We start from the raw sequence: 15,526 nt of genomic DNA, 5'->3' as shown, positions 1-15,526 counted from the left end.
TGGGAGGCTGTTGGGACCTTCAGTCCTCTCGTTGTCAGCAGCCTCCTTCCTCCTGCTTTCCAGTCTCAATTTCCAGCCTCTCATGACAAATCTTCTCCGGCATCCACAGCGTTCAGCTCACTGCACCACAGCACTGCATGTATGGAACTGCTTCTACAGGTCACCACACCGTATGTCCTTCTGCAGCCAAATAGCTGGAGGATGCATCTGTAGGCAACCAAAATGCCTGTGCACACAGGCCCAAATCTATGTGATCTACCTGATGTTTGTGTGTGCTCCTAGCAGGAGTGACATGCCATCATAGGATGGGGGATGCCTGCATTTTGGTCACATCATGGATCAGTTCGGGTCACATAAGAGGGAAAAGAGCCGTGAGACTATCAGAATAGTGAGCATCAGGACACGGGCAGGATGGTTATAGGCCTTGGGTCAGACAGCTCTGTTTTAACCCAACTTTTCAGCCTTTATTAGCCTGAATGAGATGAGCTTCAGGACGGGCCCCCAGCACATTGAAGTGGAGAACAAATTACAAGACACTTTCTGCCAAGACAGACCAGTGCATTTGGATGTTGTTTTCACTTATCATCTTCTGTTGTAACATAACACCATTTCAACTCCATCTGTGATTGCAGTGCTGGGAACACAATAGAAAAGAGAATACTTGCAGCTAGAAGCATCTATCGGGTTTCAGCTTCTAAAAGTCCTCCCTGCGACCCACCCTGTCATTACAGGAGCCAGAAATGGGAAAGGTGGATTGGGCAGGTGGCTATACTGTATGCTTTGGTGTATATTGATACACTTATTGCTGCCTACAACTACCTGAAAGGAAGGTGTGGGGAGCTGGGGGTCAGCCTCTTCTCGCAGGTAACTAGTGACAGGACTAGAGGGAATGGCCTCAAGTTGCGCCAGGGGAGGTTTAGGTTGGAAATGAGGAGACATTTCTTCTCAGAAGAGCAGTCGGGCATTGGGATGGGTTGCCCAGGGAGGTGGTGGAGTCACCGTCCCTGGGGGTGTTCAAGGAAAGGTTGGACCTGGTGCTTAGGGACATGGTTTAGTGGGTGACATTGGTGGTGGCGGGAGGGTTGGACCCGATGATCTTGGAGGTCTTTTCCAACCTTAATCTGCCATTGTATACTTCATGGCCAGTGCATACCTTTAAAGCACCATGACCACAGGGCGATTTCCCACTTAGGGCAGTCCTGCAGGGTCAACACCAGGTAAACCTGTAGATGCCAAGGGATGAACTGTGTGTTCGTGAAGACAGAGCTCAGGGGAAGATGCTTAATGTGCTTTACCACCGGGGCCATGCCAACCAGAGCACTGTCGTGAGCTACTTTAAGGCAGCAGCCGCTCCCCCAAACACTCGCACGAGCGTTTTCCATGCAGGCGCTACACCTTTCGCCTCGAAGAGCCTGCCGACACGGCTTAGCCGACGGCTCCCCCAGGCGCTGAGCCCCCCACCTCAGGGCGGGCTCCGCCAGCACCCCAAAATTAACGCCCCCCCCCGCCCTCCTTCCTAACGGCCCCCCCTCTCCGCCAACCGCCGCCCCGCTGACGTCACCGAGCCGGATGGAAATAGCTCCCCGTCCCCCCAGCCTCCCGGATACAGCGCTCCCCATTGGTCGGCGCCCCCAGCCTATGGGCCGCGCCGCGCCGCGCTCTCCACCAATGGCCGTGCCGGCGGCGCCGCGCCCCTCCCCTGTCGCTAAGGGAGGGAAATACAGCGAGCGGGGCGCGGGCTGGCAGGTGCGCACGGCGCGCGCCGGGGCTGCAGCCGCGGGCGGGAACGGGGCTTTGCTCACCACCACCCCCCCCCCTTTTCCCGCCCAGCTCCCCGAGCACGGGAGGAGCCCGGCGGGCAGTGGCTGCTTCTTCCCGCCTCGCGCCATGAGGTAACCGCCGCGGGCACCGGCCGCCGTCCCGGGGCGGCACCGCAGCCGCTGTGGTGGAGAGGAGCCGCGGAGGGCTCCGAGGGCTTGAATCCGTTTCGCCCTCAAGCCGTGATGGCAGCTCGTCCCCTGCCTGCCGCTGTCCCCGCTCCGTGTGTCTGTGGGGCGTCTCGGTGCCGTGCCCGTGGCGGTGGCGGTGCCCTCACAGCCCGGGGCTGCTGAGGGGACGGTGACGGGGCGCGGCCGCAAAAGGCAGAGCCGGGGGTGAGGCGGAGGGGGCTCGGCGGTGTTTTGCGGCTGGCTGTGGTTTAAAACGAGGTGACCAACTTGGTGCGGTGCCGCTGCGCTTCCCCGATCGTCCCCAAATTGAGAGCGAGGCTTACGTCACGGTTTTGCTGGGCAGCAAAACCTTTCTTTTTTTTTTTTTTAATAATAAAAATTTCCACGCAACAAGAAGCATTATTACAGGAGAAGCTGTGAATACATGAGAGAGGCCCCGATAAAAGAAAAAAAATAAAAGAATACCTCACCCTTTCCCAAAACACACACACGGAGGAATCAGATCTGAGGTGCCTGCCTGTTTATGTCCTAGTGATATAATGAAGTTCGTATCAAGGTTTTTTTTTCTTCCAGCGAGGGGAGCCTGCAGTTAGAAATCCTCCCCCCCACCCCCAGCATTTCTGTTTCCTCCTTCTCCTTACCTGTTTTCCCTGTCAGTGAAGGATGAGGATTGTGAAGTGTTGTTTCCCCTTCTGTTACTGCAGGACTTCTTGGATGATTCAGGAATAAGCATTGGGAACGTTCGGTGCTTTCCATGGGAGGAAGACGCAAGCCAGCAAGGCCCTGGTTCCCTGCCATCTTGAGCCTTTCCTGGTGATTTGCTGCAGCACAGATAAGTATAAAGCACTGAGGGACTGAAGTCACTGTTTAAACCTGACTTCATTTCAGTGTAAATGACCACATGAGACTGAGATCAGCAGAGAATCAGGGGTAAAAGAGCAGAGATGTTTAAGGTGCCTCTTCTAAAAGTATACTTTCGAGTATTTAGTGATTAATAAGGTTTTTGGAAAAGACTTCTCTCCCCATGTGTTTATGTTTACGTGTCCTAACAGAAGGTGACGCGTTATCTTACATGCCAGATATGCTTTGGATGAATCTGTATCAACTTACTGATTTCAGGGGAGCTGTATTAATACGAGTTAGTGAAGAAACTAACCCATCTAAGTTTAAAATAATTGGAATAATATTCTCCATCTCTTTCAGTCAGATTTGTCCTTCATGTTACTTGTGTTTCATAATCCTTTAGCTCTGCATTTCATCAGTACAAGACCAGGATCTCTATTGTAAAAAAATGAGCAGGGAAAAAGAAGAAAAAAAAAAAACACCTCAAAAGGCAGTCTTTTTACTTTCCAATCTTTATTTTCATGTTTAAATAAATTTAGGGCACAAGCTCATCCTGTTTTTTTTTAATGGGCAAATTTAACGTTGTTCTCTTACACTGATATTTTATAAAGCCAGAAGGTCTCAGAAGGAGAATGTGTTCAGTGCACCAGAACCCGTTAGGGTTTTGATAAAAGACACGATATCATGAGTAACATTTCCACTTCTGTTATTCTTCTTATATAGTACCGACAAGATTGAATCACCATTTTTAGCTATTCTTCAGCAGAACTCGTAATCTATCAATGTGTCAGCTCAACAGCAGTTTTCTCTTCACACTAATGTGAACCAGAAGGTCCAGATATCACTGATTTTGACAATTTTGTTTTATCTGAGATTGCATATATTGCAGAACTTTGAAGAAAATGAATTATAGAACCTATTATGTTTTCCTAAAGATGTACAAGACATAAAACATGTCCTCTAAAACATTTTACACTCGTTTGTACAGGATCACATTCCTAAGTTAGGTGTTTCATAAGCATTAGGCTATAAGCACTCTAAAATAACAAGTGTAAGATCAAATGTGGGTCCCGTATCTTTTTAAATGTCTCACATTGCCCTCTGTGTTGTTACATAATGCATCATAAAGAAATACGTGCCTTCATTCTCTTTAAATCGCTCGGGCATGGATAGTGCTAAGCCTTCCTTCAAGTCCTTGTTATGCAAGTCCTTGCTACTGTTAATAGCTGTCAGCTCTGCGTGCTTACTTAAAAAGCAAGGTAACTGCAGACTTTTTGTGAAGCTCATTGCATTTCTGGAGTTCACAATGAGTCAGTTCCAGGTGCTTTGCTCCCTTCTTCATCTATAAATTAAATTATTACTAACAAACAGGTTTTTCCCCATTAGAAGAAAGTCCCATTCATTCCACTGTATCACAACATAATCTGCTTTTTCTTTAGTTTCATCTATAAGCATATTACATTATGAGTATCTGAATACACTTCTGCAGTGTCAAAACACAAGTGGAATAGGCCAGAATAGAAGAATATTCTTGAAAGTCCGTCAAAAAATTCAGATATATAACTAAGTACTGAAAAAATACGTAGGATAGTAAAAATCCACGACCAATTTAACAAAGTTAGAAGATACCAAATAATATTACTTAGTGCCTATATGGGTTATGTAAAGTAAAATCTGTGTTACACAGTATTAGCAGCATTCAAATGAAATTGATGAGACATCTGTAAAGAGCAGAAAGACTCATTTTTAAAGCTAGGATTTTTCGATGTTCTGTGTTTCTTTACTTGGGAAGTGGAATTTTCCTTGTCCTTTTGTAAAGGCATAAAATTAACAACAAGCACTTTAAAGAATTAGGTTCATTGCCTGGTATTTATTTTTTTTACTCTATCAAGCATAGATCAGTTGTGGAAGAAAATCAGGAGAAACATAGCTGCGTTTGCCGATATCATAGAGATCTTTCCAAGTAGCCTCTCCTTTAACAAGGCCTCGGTTTTAAAGATACTGAAATAGGAATATCTCAATATTCATATAACTGACTACATAAAGAAAAAAATTGCTCTTGGTTTATAGTTGTGTAAGTAGGCAAGTAGTAATTCAGTGAAGTGTCACCAGAAAAGGAGGGTTCTGTTTCATATGCTGTTGATCTATTAATTTAACAATCCCATATTGCATTTTTACATTTTTTCCCTTTTGTTGCTCTTGGAAATTTGGGGTTCTAGATTATTTGCTTATTTCCCTTCTCCTAGTAGTAATCATTTTAAAAGATCCAACTATGTTCTGTTCAGTTTTTGGTACAAAACATGGAAAATGATATTTTTTATTCCTTTTGTAAACAGTAGGTTGGGGGAGAGGTCTGCACTATAAAATGGTATACCTACAAAATTATACTCGAATGGGAGATTAAATAAGAAAGAACAGAATAGCTGAGACAAGTCGTTTGTCACAGATGTTCGTGCAGTTCTGTGTTTTGTTTTAAGCTGGATTCATCAAACATACTAAGGAGTAATTTATGTCTGGTACAAAGTTTTCATCCAAGACTAAGTAGGTTAAGTTTAAACTGTCATTTGAAAATACAGGGAAATGCTACGGACACACACACAAGAAAGTAAATTGGAGAATGCTATTTTTGCAGTGTCTTTATTCAGTATTAAGAGGCAAAATGTATCAGAATTAAATTGCTGTAGAACATAGTTACTTTAGTTACAAAATGCTTTTTTCTACCAAGCACAAATAATTTACCATAAATGTTTGAATTCTATAGATTATAAAGGGCACCTAATCATGAAACATTGATGTGATCATGTCTGATGCCGAAGTGGCATATACTGCTTTTACAATATTTCGTAAGTTTATAACATAAGTTTAGTAATTAAACTTAGAGAAAATGAACAAGATAAGCACTAGCATGTTTTTTTTTTCTCTCTTTTTTTGAGGTGGGTTGGTTATCGTATTTAATAGTAGAACACAAATGAGAAGGCCCAGGACTCGGATTAGTTCAAAAAGGGAATTTTAAAAGATGAGTTTCAAACTCATTCTTAGTTCCTTATTAGTTGCTATCTTTTTTAATACAGTTTTCCCTTGTGTAAGTTTCTTTCTCTCTTCCCTCAAAAATTCTATGCTCTTGCCCCAAAAAGGAGAAATACAATGGCTACAATTAACTTCTGTTTATTGGAGCAAAATGATTATTTTTCCTCAAACAAAAATATATGCATTAATTTGCTAGATTTCCAGCAATTTTTACATACGTTATTTCTGAGAATAAGGATACCCACTTTATGCAGCTTACTACAGTATAGTAGCTGTAATCTAGCATTTTTCTCTTTTGTAATCAGATAGTCAGAATTGACAGCCTTTTTGCTTTTAAGTGCCTGAAAACTGACTTGGAAACACTATTTTTAATACAATAAATTTGACATTTCAGTCTGCACTTCCTTTTTTAGTTTTCTAAGTAAATGTTGACCAGACCGATTATCAGAAAAATCAAGGCTTACATAATCAAGCCATACATTTTTATACTCTTCTTTCCCTTCCCCCACTTTAGCCTTCATTTTTCTCTGAAAAATGAAAATTTTCGATTAGAAAATTACTATGGCATGCTAATGATACACACACTTTCATGAGACTGCATAACTAAGCTATTTGTATGAATTCAGTAAAAGAAGGCAGTAAACAAAATACTAAAACCTTGAGATAGCTAACCTTTAAAATTACAGTAATTATTAAATACAGCATTATCTAGTGTGATGTACCTGTCTGTGTGCCTTTGAGTCTTATTTCTTTGCTTGGAGAAACAGGGTACTTCTATTTATTCCTTAGTCAGAATAATAAAAATAAGAACATCCTACCCCATTTTTTTTTACTCACCGTAAAGCTGATGCTCCTTCGTAAAAGCGCTGGTTTTAATATTCAGCTTTCAGAGGATGTTAAATGATTGCTGTGGAAAAAGTATATAGCAAATGAATTGAAACTCTGTCCTGCTAAAATAATTACAAATTGAATTAATTACAAAGAGTAATATTAAAATTTTATCTAAATATGTTAACATGAACTCCTGCCCATAGGTGGCAGTCAGCCTTCACAGTCGTAGGGATGCCAAACTTTTGGTTCATGGTATTCATGCTTATGCTGAAATAAATTTGATGGGGTATGCGTATGTGCATGTACAGAGCTATTTAGATGTCCGTTCTGGGAGAGAGGGAAGGAAATAAAATGTTAAAATGAATTATTAATTAGGAGGAATCCTAATTACTATATATAAGCAAATTAAATTCCTATTTCCCGGAGAAAAGATCCAAGTAAAAACACACACCTAAAAGAAGCAGTAATAATTCAGAAACAAGCAGGTTCTCCTACAAACTGAGTAGAAAGGCAAGTATCTTGCCAGCCTTAGAGAGCATGACCTCATCCTGTGCCCAGTCCTCTGAACTACATTTCTATTTCATAGTCCGTTGTCTGCAAATTGCAGAAGTGCTGCAGTGATGACATTCTGTCCTAGAAATCCCAGCAACAAGCTCCTGTAAGCATACAGCAACTACAGAAGAGGTACTAGGAATGAGTGTATCCTTTCTGCAGTGGAGAGCCAGTCAACCTGCGGCCTGTGATTCTCTTTCTCTTCGCAGAGCTTCTATTGACACCCGTGGCAGCACTGCACAAGGGGAAGATGCTGCCAAGGAGAGCAGAGATCCACTCAATTTTGCCCTCAGCTTTTTTAGGGCTTTATGTGGTTTACGAGGATTTCCTTTTGCAATATAACTAAGGAGGCACTTGGGACCCCACCAAAACTGGAGGGGATAGAAGGAGCTAATAAGGCCAAGTTGTCTCAGTCTAAAACAAACAGAGCTGGTGAAACTACATGTGACATACTAAGGCTATAGAGCTCTCGTGAGAAAAGAAGACTGAAAACTAAAATGCCTGAGTAGATAAAGTCATATTCTTTTTACTATTACAGCTACGCTGGGATTCTTTTCAGTTAAGATTAATCTAATTTTGTGTCAAGATAGTCCACTGTATACATTTAACTCAAGCCAGGAACTAGCATCTTACAAAATGGAAAATTTGAAAAATACACCATTATTTGTTGCTACAGGAATGCTGTATTGTGATGCAAGATTAAGGGCTCAGAATTGAACAGAATGGTGCAGCATTATTAAAACAGAAGGCCTAATTCTCCTTATGCAAGAGTAGCAACTACAAACATCGTTGTATAAGCCGAAGCAGTCAGTATGATTTCGTAGTCAAACAGGGTATTTCCACATACATGCAACCACTACATGACTAATTAGATACTTGCATATGCGCAGCCCCATTTGTTCCCCAACTATAATAATTATGAGAATTGCACTTCACGTTAATTTACACTCTTGTGTAACACAATTGAATGCAAGATAGCAGGTGGTGATAAACTGGCTGGTGGCAAATGTGTTAATTTGATATGCATTTGGAAAATCAAAGCTTTCAGACTCAGTTCTGATCTTGACATAGAAAAGGCTGGTGAAGACCTCCTCAGTCATAGGCTCTGATCCCAGCTGTTGTGGACAGCCATGTTGTACCATGCAAGTTATTTGCAGAGGTATCGAACTCCATCTTGAAGGTACCCTTGTCATAAGGTTGCTCCTAATTTCCATTCTTCTAAATGGTTAAAGATTTCTAATAACATGTAGTCAAAACCAGCTGACACCCTCATGTTCTGTAAACGTCTTTGACTTCAGTTTAAATAGCCTTTCTCTCTCCCTAAGTAAAAAGTCCCTTCTAATCTGTCACCCCTTGAGCTTTCACAGATTACTTGCTTTTCATAGGTTACTCCCAAAACCTACTCAGCCTTAGTTCTGCAAAAATAACTGTGTTATACTTGTCACAGAAGAGGATGCCTTTCCCCCAACCATTTTTCTAACCCTTCTTTGCACCTTCTCCACTTCAGTAAATCTTTTTTCAACATGCCGGATTGGAAGTATGCACAGTATTCCAGGTAAGATCTCGTCAGGGCCTTTCGTGGTGGCATTAACACCTTCCTAGCCCTGCTAGAAATACAGCAACTAATATTCTGATATGTTAACTTTTTTTATTCTTTGCAGAGCTGCATGCTACCAGTATCTCATAGGCCTTGAGGACTAAATGAGACACCTAGCTTACCTTTTTTTTATGGATGCTGATAGTAAAGTTCTTGTTACTCATTCCAAGTTTATGACCTTGACCTTTGCACTATTATAATGGTATTGCATGACAAGGGTGTCAAAAAGCTTTTTACAGGAAGGGTGTCATCAGTTTCATCCAAGCCCCAGGCTTCCTGTGAGTTTTCTGGCATGCCCAGATTTGCTCAGGAATCTCTACGCTTTGCACGACTATAGACGTGAGCTGGTACATGCACCTGATATGGTGCAGGACTACAGATGAACCAGCTTGGCTCATGAAACAGAGTTCTCTTGAGTATTGCATTACCTCAGGCACATCACAGTATGTTATTCCAGGTAAGTTTTCAGAAAGCCATACACTGCTTCTGACTTAGTGTCCTACACTGGCTTCATCTGACAGCTCTGAGAGCAAGAGACCAAATTTGGAAATATTTTTCCAGGATCAACAGAGATAGACTTAGTGTCACATTATATTGTTTCTATTGATCTAGTAGTTGAATCTCCAGTTTACAGATTATGTCTGTAAGATTGAAGGGAGATCAGGATGTACAAGGGCTGAGTGGCACTCACAAATAACTTGTAAAAATAAGAATTAGATTATGCTGGAGGATTTGGGTTGTTGTGTTTCTGAAAGTTCAGTAATATTATGACCGTCTCTAATTAAACAAGCAAAAATCAATTTTTCTTGCCTCTCTTTGTCTTCCCATGGAACTTGCTGTATGAAATTTGTCGTGGCATTTTTTCGAGCAATTTTGTTTGATATATTTCTTTGCCTGCAGCACAGCTAAGAAACGTGACCAGTGGGGTTTATCTTTATAGTAAAAATACCATACCTGAGAGCTTTTGCTCAGTTTGGTGTGTGCCAGGTCCCAGGGTGTTGAATCAAGCCCATCATGTAAAATGAGTTTTGTGCCCTTTGTTATATGAAATTTCAGTCCTCCTTTGTGCTAACAGTGTCCCAGCTTTGTGTCATCAGCTGATCACATGCTTAATTCCTAGGTTAAGGTACTCAGTGAAAATAATTAATACAATCTGTCTGGGATTGTTCTGTAAGTAAGTCCACTAGTAACCTTTCCTTAGCCTGAGAGTTCCCCTTCAAAACAGCTTCACAGGCTTATATTCAGAGTTTATTTAGTAATTGCTGTCTTCCTTAGCTTAATTCTGTTTTGTTTTTGGTTTGTTTGTTTGTTTTTCAAGTAGTGTACTAGCAAATATTTTCCTGAATTCCAGTAAGATGAGGCTTACTCATTTCCTTGATTTAGAAAAATAATGCGTTTTTTTTTGTTGGTTGGTTTGATGTTTTTTTTTTTTTAAATTTATTTATTTTTTATGTGTGGCTATTGTGGCATAATCTACTCTTAGGAAAGCTTTATGGCATTTTTCTTATTTTCCATTTATTCAATTTTATCCTATGCTTCCTTGCGTCTGATTTCTTGATGGGTGGTCCCATTTTTTTCCAATATTTTAATCAGCAGCTCTGATTATTTTTAAAATCCTATTTGAGTTGGCTGCTTTTCTACTTGGATCCAAAGACCAATCTACAGGTTTTCCCACCCAGGAATTAAGAAAGTGGGAACGGAACTAATTTTTTTGTCATTTCACCTCCATGTAAATGATTCACAGAGATGTTGGTGAAATAATGGATTTTCCTGGAGTTTTTAGAATGTGACTGAGAAGGCCACAGAAGTTAGAGCCTCTAAATCGTGCAATTTGCTATTCCAGGATTTTTGCACTTCTAGTCTAGCTGAGGGCTGATCATATCCTGACAATTTTGTAGTCTTAAAAAGAAAGTGAGTAAAGTGAGTAAAAAGTAAAAAAAAAGTAAAGTGAGTAAAAACAACTTCAGTAAGGTTGCTTCAAGTTAAAAGACAACTTCTAAAAACCTCAAGTTACATCCAAATGAAGAAAACAGGAAAAAAAGTTCTTATCTGGCAGGCCATACATGTAAAAACAGAATTAAGTGTATCAAAGGATGAATTTGAGGAAACTCTTGCTGGCTAACATGGCACAAATTTTTATCTGTGGCTCTAGAGAAAGGTACAGGTAAGTACAGAGCATCATGCCTGATGACTAGGCTAGGTGAAGTAGTTCAAGCATAAAATTAGTGAACAAATGGGTAAGTGTGACTTAGGGAAAGAAACAGGCAGCTTATGCTAAGGGAAATGGTGCCCCACAAGTCCCTCTGTATGGGGAGAGGAGATCTGCTTGAAGCACCTGCAAGGAGTTGACAAAAGATGTTCAGCACCTTTTACCGAAGAGTCTCAAAGAAATTAGGCCACGTGAGCGAGGAGGCCGGTTCTCACATGCATAAGTCCCACATGAAAAGATAGGAAGCGAAGAACAGCAGCGATTGCTCGCTTTCCGTGGTGATGGGAGATTAATGGTGGAGACCCTGATTGCTATTACACAGCATACTCAGAAATGTTCTGGAAAAGGGCATGAATAAAACTTGCCAAGTTTACTGTCTACATGAAGGTGGGAGGAAGGAAGGCATCATGAATCTTAGTGCCTGAGCAACCATGAACCTCGGCGTAAATAACGGCAGCATGATACCCGTGGGGAGATGATGGCTTCTCAGCTGGCTGCTACCACTTGGGAACAGTGTTGTGGGGCTGTAATAGATGCTTCCCTGAAAACATCAGTGTTATGCTTGGAAGTGGTCAAAAAAACAAGCAAAATGTTAGGATTTGCAAAGAAAGGGATGGGGAACAAAATTAAAGAAACAGACAAAACAACAACAACAAAAAAAAAAAAACAACACATGATTATGGTGCTACGTAAAACTTTTCTAACACTTTCAAATCACTGAGTTTCTTCACCGTGCCTGCCTTTAGCAAAAATGCATAGCAGTGGGCATGTTTAAGAAGATAGCAAAATCAAAACTAGAAAGCCGATAACAGATGAACAAACAAAACCCACTGTGCTAGAAGAAAACACATCTTTGCTTCACATGCTTCTCCCAGCTTTCAGAAAGGCTGAGAGGAGAGGAACCGATGCAAGACAGCAGCTGGGGCTGCCTACCAAGAGCATGCTAAGTAGTGATGAGGACGAGTATGCAGAACTGTCTGTTTATGCTCTGACCCTTATTTGCACCTGTCTTCCCCTCTATTATCCTTCTAGATCACATCTATTAATAATTGTAAAGCTGTTGTTGCAATGGCACGCTGAAAATCGTTAGTCAGCAGGAGAGAGCGTTATCACCAGAACTGTGACATGCACATGCAAAACACTGGGTAAAAGATGTGGCGGCAGACTGTTGACATGGTTTCCTAGATGAGGCAATCAGGAGTACCTTGATGATCAGGGTTAGTTAGTCCTGTGATTAATGACCCTCATGAACAGTATCAGCTGCACTGGTGAAATCTGCTAACAGCACATGAGGTGTGAGTTGCTGTCAGTACAGAAGAGGACTCGACTGTCCATTGTAAGTGGACAGCTGTGTAATAAAAGCAGGTAAACATGTATTTAAAAAGCATGTCAGCACAATAGGGAACTAGTAAGTGTTTCAGCTACAGATGGGAGATCACAAGCTGGACTCTACAACATGGACATGAGTGTCTGAGAAGGTCATGGGATGACCCATAGGCCACTGGTGTGATGCAGCTGGGAAAGAAGCAAATACAGGTCTTGGTTATAACAAATGAGGGGTTTCCAGTACAGCCACAGCTTTCCTGACCACATCTCATCTGCAGCAGCATCTTGTTCTGGTCACCTGTGCTCAGGAAATGTGAAACGGCCAAAAGTAGAAAGAGCTGTTCAGGACTACATGGAGCTTGTTTTGTGAGAACTTGTTAAAAAGGATTACGTTTATTAACCTAGTAAAAGAAAGACAGAGAGGGGATGGTTTTAAAAAAATGTGTGAAAGAAGTAAACAAAGATGAGAAAAGAGCTAGTTGCTACTCAAGCGGCATAACAATGAGTAAAATTGAAACTAGGTGGGTTTTAGTTCTGTGAGTAAGGTCGCTCTAAGAACAGCTTCTCAATAGGAATAATGTTCACGGAAACTGCATTTAAATCAAGACTAAGTCCTCTTAGGCCTAGTGAATAGGATTATTTGACCTGGTTGCCTGCCCCAGTAGAGCTTTGAGATGATCTACCTATTCTTTTTCTGTTCCATTTAGGGTTGCATTACAAATTCCCCTTGCCCCAAAGAGCTCTCCTTCTCTGACTCCCACAGCTTTTCTTTCCTGTGCCGGTCAGGTACCTGTGGAAAACTGAGGCCATCAAGAAAGCAGATCCTTCACAAGACATGAAGAGTGATTGTGGAACTGGTGTTCTGCCAACAGGTCTGCCATATGTATGATGAATGCTAACATTTTTCACCACTGTAAGGCAGCAGCAAGCATTTTTAAGCACAATGATCAATTTTGTTCTCTAGCATCTAGCTGAACATCAGTAAATACGTTATTAAGAGGCTTGACAGTGTGCTCCTTTGCAATCCAGGCCAAGATGTAGCCAGATACTCATCTTAATCTCTCCAGGCACATTTCTAATGAATTTTTACAGTGCCTGGAACAAAGGTCCCTGGTTTGAAGGGGGACACCTGGATGATAAAAGCAAATTAGCATAAATAATACATTATGTTTATGATGGCAAATTGTCATCTAAAGACAGTGGTAAAAGCTTGTAGTATAGGCTACTGCTAGAATCCTATTAACAAAATTGCTTGGTTTAAATCACTCTCAAGGCTTTAAGTAGGGTGTTCTCTTGTAGGCAATGCTTTCTCTTGAATATTTGTATTTAACTCCCTATTTATGTTCTAGCAAGAAACTACTCAATACTGAGAGAAACTGTATTTTAAAATAACTCCATTGTATTGCACTGTTTTTCTTCATTCCATCCCATAAAGTTACAGATAAACTTCCACTTGTACTCAGCAGAAATATAGGACAAGGGCAAGGCTTTATACCTGCTGCAGAGTTGCATCCAGGGAGGAAGGAAATACTAACTTAGGATGTCTGCCGTCTCCTTGACTACTCAGTCCTCTACTTCTCTGAGGGATCAGTCTATACTTCTACAACGTCAACTTTCCGATCTTCTGTTTGCTGAAGTACCTTTGACAGGAGTAAGATTATCCCTGTTTTTATTTTTGTGATTCTTTTGAGTTTCTTACAGAACCTGAGTAGTTCACTGAGTTCTACCATATATGAAGGTCAAACACAGGAACGTACGGTACAGAAATGGATTTTAGTTTTCATTGAAATTCACATTTCTAGTCAACCTCAGCTCACTACTAAAGCATTTTGGTTTCCTTTGTTACCTAGATTTTCTTGTTCTTTTTAAATGATTGAAGCGTTGGTGGAATCCTGGCCTCATTGCAGCACTGCAAAATGTGCAGACAGCCACGCTGAAGAGGGCCGAAGTTGTTTGAAGTTCAAATGAAAGCAGTTTGGGTAGCGTAGTTGGCTTACTGCAGCCTTCTCAACTGTTTACTTCAGAAAGCCGTGTAACCGATATGGAAAAAAACAAACCAAAATAAAAAAAGCTCCACATTCATCACCTTGTACAATGTAACCACAAAGCTTTTGGTTAATAATAAAAAAGACTGAATTAAGAACTTTAATGTCTTGCTTTTTTTTTTTTAATTCTGTACTTAATTTAACTGATAATTGACTCTTACATGCATGAAAATCATACACATATGATTCTGAAAAAAAAAAATGGGTGCAACAGTTTTGCAGACAATTATCTGCTATTTCACATGCTCCAAATAGCTGTTGAATGGCAGACCAAGGAAATCTGAGTTAGATGGCATGAAAACTAACTGCATTAAGGTATTTATCAGGAATGCCTGAAGCAACATATGATGGACTAATTTCCAATAAATCATATTATCAGGTATGAAGTAAATTCTCCATAAATTAATTAGTACAGTCTTCGGAGATTCATCTTCAATGTATAGATTATTTTCCTTTTTTAAGGAGACATCAGCATGCAAAGCCTTTATTACTGCAATAACATGGCAAAAAATATAAGGAATCAGTTAAGTGACTGCAATCACGGTGCATTCATAAAGGTGCTAATATAACAAGTCTATTTCTGCAGCAGATACCCCAAAAAGCCCATCTTCTGCATCGTAAATCCAGGCAGGGATCAAACACAGGACATCGGATGTTTGAGAATGAAGTGATATGAAGAACCCAAGGAATGGGGGTGCCTGTGGTGCCTGCCTCTTCTACCATCCTTTTCCTTTCCGAGGGGTCTCGGAGAAGCACAGGGCAGAGCAGGACTCGTGTCACCCCACCCCGGTGCAATGACCAAGGGTGGACCAACCATGTTGAGTGCTTACAGCACTGCTTAACTTCCAGTTGGGCTCTGCAATCTGAAAGAGAAATGCCCCCAACCCTCCCCTTCTGCCAGGGAGCATAATGAAACTCCCACCGCAGACTGCAAAGTCTGGAGGCCTGGTTTGAAGGATGCCACTTTGGAGCTTCGGGGCATGGTCATAGAGATAAAAGTGGAGAGTGGAAGAGTACAGTAATCTTCAGGATGTGTGGCGTCATTATCCTGAGAAACTGCATCAGCCTGTTACAGTAGCTCCTACCACGTTTGATTTGAACTTGAGCTATACCTTTTTTAGGGTAGAGAAACATTTTCAAAATTACC

The 15,526-nt window shown here is 41.2% G+C and overlaps 2 long non-coding RNA genes across 7 annotated transcripts in view; one reads left to right on the top strand and one right to left on the bottom strand.

The window, feature by feature from the left end:
• The window catches only part of LOC121068562, a 29,993-nt gene extending 27,198 nt beyond the window's left edge, over window positions 1–2,795 (bottom strand). Inside the window, exon 1 of the long non-coding RNA XR_005818961.1 lies at window positions 2,591–2,795. This is a non-coding gene — a long non-coding RNA (uncharacterized LOC121068562). The remainder of the gene's footprint in view (window positions 1–2,590) is intronic.
• LOC121068561 lies at window positions 1,659–14,474 on the top strand. 6 transcript variants are annotated; one of them, XR_005818959.1, is made up of 4 exons: window positions 1,899–2,458; window positions 2,654–8,757; window positions 8,864–10,719; window positions 10,752–14,474. It is a non-coding gene; the product is annotated as an uncharacterized LOC121068561 (long non-coding RNA). The 6 variants fall into 6 exon arrangements; XR_005818960.1 differs by having other exon boundaries at window positions 2,654–10,719; window positions 10,752–13,985; window positions 14,185–14,474; XR_005818955.1 differs by lacking the exon at window positions 1,899–2,458 and adding an exon at window positions 1,659–1,746 and having other exon boundaries at window positions 2,654–10,719.
• The last annotated feature ends 1,052 nt before the right edge of the window (window positions 14,475–15,526 follow it).

This window comes from Cygnus olor, chromosome 3 (genome assembly GCF_009769625.2).
Source record: "Cygnus olor isolate bCygOlo1 chromosome 3, bCygOlo1.pri.v2, whole genome shotgun sequence".
In the NCBI taxonomy this organism is placed as follows: domain Eukaryota; kingdom Metazoa; phylum Chordata; class Aves; order Anseriformes; family Anatidae; genus Cygnus; species Cygnus olor.
This window is presented reverse-complemented; position numbering and strand designations above follow the sequence as displayed.